The sequence below is a fragment of the Vigna umbellata genome, chromosome 5 (assembly GCF_029865625.1).
Source record: "Vigna umbellata cultivar VRB3 chromosome 5, Vumbellata_1.0, whole genome shotgun sequence".
NCBI classification, from domain to species: Eukaryota; Viridiplantae; Streptophyta; class Magnoliopsida; order Fabales; family Fabaceae; genus Vigna; species Vigna umbellata.
Window position 1 is genome coordinate 7,433,750 of NC_142169.1, and position 2,721 is coordinate 7,436,470.

A 2,721-nucleotide genomic window follows, 5' to 3' on the forward strand; every position below is an offset into this window, starting at 1 on the left:
ATTCCACCCAACAGCAAGCAAATGCAAACAGATTAGAAATCACTCAAACAGTAAGCATTGGACTGACATATGGGAGTAAAAAAAATACTGGGAACAGCACAGAACGAATTCGAACAAAATAAAAACTATACGTGAAAATAGACATCCATACGAAACTATGAAAAAAAATTGCATGGAAAACGGGTAAGAATTGAACTCAAACGAGGACACACAAGTTGACACAACATTCACGCAGCACTGTGCGAAAATTTAAATGACTGAGATGCATTGGGCTCAATTGCCATTTCTCATTTAACCTTCAAATGTCCCAAATTGTATCTCCAAATTTTCCTTGTAAAATAATTAGCTCAGATAATTCAAATTAGTTAAAATAAGAATTTCCAATCAAATTTAGCACAATTAGGAAAAATAGGATAATACTGTACATTCAAGCACAATTCCTTGATTAAATCCGGTACAATAAACTAAGTGAAATTGAGAAAATATTGACTCATCAATATCAAAGAGAATGGAGTCGTTGAGATTGAGACTCCTTATTCAAGGAGGGTAAAGATGGTGAACAGGAAGATGTTGCAGATAAGTTGGTGTGATGAAAGCAAAAGGAACACCAACATCATAGATGCAGATTGTGCTTAATGTTGTCAGGCTCGTGACGTTAAACAGACCCTTATTGGGAGGCAACCCAATTTATGATTTTTTTTTCTTTTTAATTGATTATTTGTGTGGTTTGGATTTGATTTTGCTTTACAGGAATGACAACATCTATTGATGGATGCTGGACAGCATCTATTGAGGGATGCTAGGAGGATTCAGATGATAGCATCTACTGATGGATGCTATGATGATGAAGATTCATATGAGAGCATCTACTGATGGATGCTACTAGATTAAGCATCTACTGATGGATGTTATGTGATTAAGTGTCTACTGATGGATGCTACTGAAAGCATCTATTGATGGATGCCGATGAAGATGAGAAAGATCGACATCTACTGATGGATGTTGATGAGAAGGATTCGCATCTACTGATGGATGCTGGAAGATTTAGAGGAAAGCATCTACTGATGGATGTTGCTGGATCAGGATTTTTATATTTTTGTTTTATTTTTATGCTTATTTGAATTTTGTTTATTTAGTTTTTATGTTAGCTTGCTTATGTGCTTGGTTTAATGAATTATTCTGCAATGCTTTTGTATGATGTGATAAACTGTTGTTTGTGATGAGTAATATTCTTGTGTTTTTTCTATTGTTCTATGATGCATGTTGAGTTAATGATTAGTGAGGCTTTTAAGCATAAATGGTGGTTACTCATAATTGTTAAAATCAAATGGATGGTTTCAATTGTGATTAATATGCTAGGCAGAATGTTTATCAAATTGTGGAACTTGATTTAACCTATGAGAGGTTGGACTCCAGAGTCTTTGATCGATTGAATGTTATTGCTTTGGAAGCATGATTAATTTTGCCTAATTTTCTATGATTGAACCACTTGCTTGCTTGTTACATATGGTCAAGGCCATATTTTCTTCTCTCTTAGAGCCAATGCCAATATGTGAACCCAACAAAGAACAATGTTTCTCTTTACCCTTTGAACCCTGAGCTTAAAGTTGAATGGGAAAAACTCTTTTTGAAATCCTTACCTTGAGATAAGTAGAGTATGTTTTTGTGGTAATGGAGAATGGTTCAAGTTTGGGGTGGTGAGAAACCAAAGAACTTTGTAAAATTCATTAAAGAGCATTGGGCAAAAGAAAAAGCAAAAGATTGGTTAAGCTCAATGCAAGTAAAGTTGGGAATAAGTTAAAGATTGGTTTCTCACATAAAAGAAGAAAGAGAGTTGATTGTTAATGTGAATAAATGAATCGTGCACTCTCTTAACTCAAGGAGTTTGTTGTCTGGAAAAACCAATTTTCTTCTTAGCCCGGCTATGTTACAAGCCTTGAAAAGTCCTTGTGATGATAACTTGCTTGTGAGTGTGGTTGATATGTGGTTAAATGAAAGGCAAAGTTGATTAATGTGACATTGTGATGGTAGAGTGTAAGAGTGTCACCTCACTATACACCTTTGAGTTTGAGTGAAACACTTTTGAGTGCTTGAGTGAAACACTATCCTTGGTGAGGAATTGTTCCATGCATTATAGGATAACATTCTTGTTTGGTTGTTGATCTTTCATGAGTTTGCATCTATTATATATTATGAATATGTGAGCACCATAGTTGAGCTTGATTGACTAAAGCATTAATGCATCTTGACTGAGATTTGTCTATGATAAGCAGACATGAGTGATTTATTTATCCTGGAGGAAAATGTTTTTTTGGTGTGCTAGACCATTGTAGTATGATTATTTTGTTTAAGCCAAGTTACATTTTGCTTAAGGACAAGCAAAGTTTCAAGTTTGCGGTTGTAATAACGGTTGAATACACCGTTATCTGTGATTGAATTTTGATATTAAATCAACCCTTTGTTACTTAGAAGCTTGCTTGAACTCATGCTTTTAATATAGTTTTGTGAATAAGAGAGTAAAGGGTATACTTGATGATTTTATCACTAAATTCCCTTGATTTTGTAGGTTATTGGAATGATTTAAAAGAAGAGCAAAAGTATCAAGGAGTTGGAATTCAAGAGGGACAGTCAAAGCATCAAAAAAGGAGCACAGGAGGTCACACAGGGCGCCTGAGCGCCAGTTTGCGTAGTGCAGGGCGCCTGAGCACCAACTTTGTATCC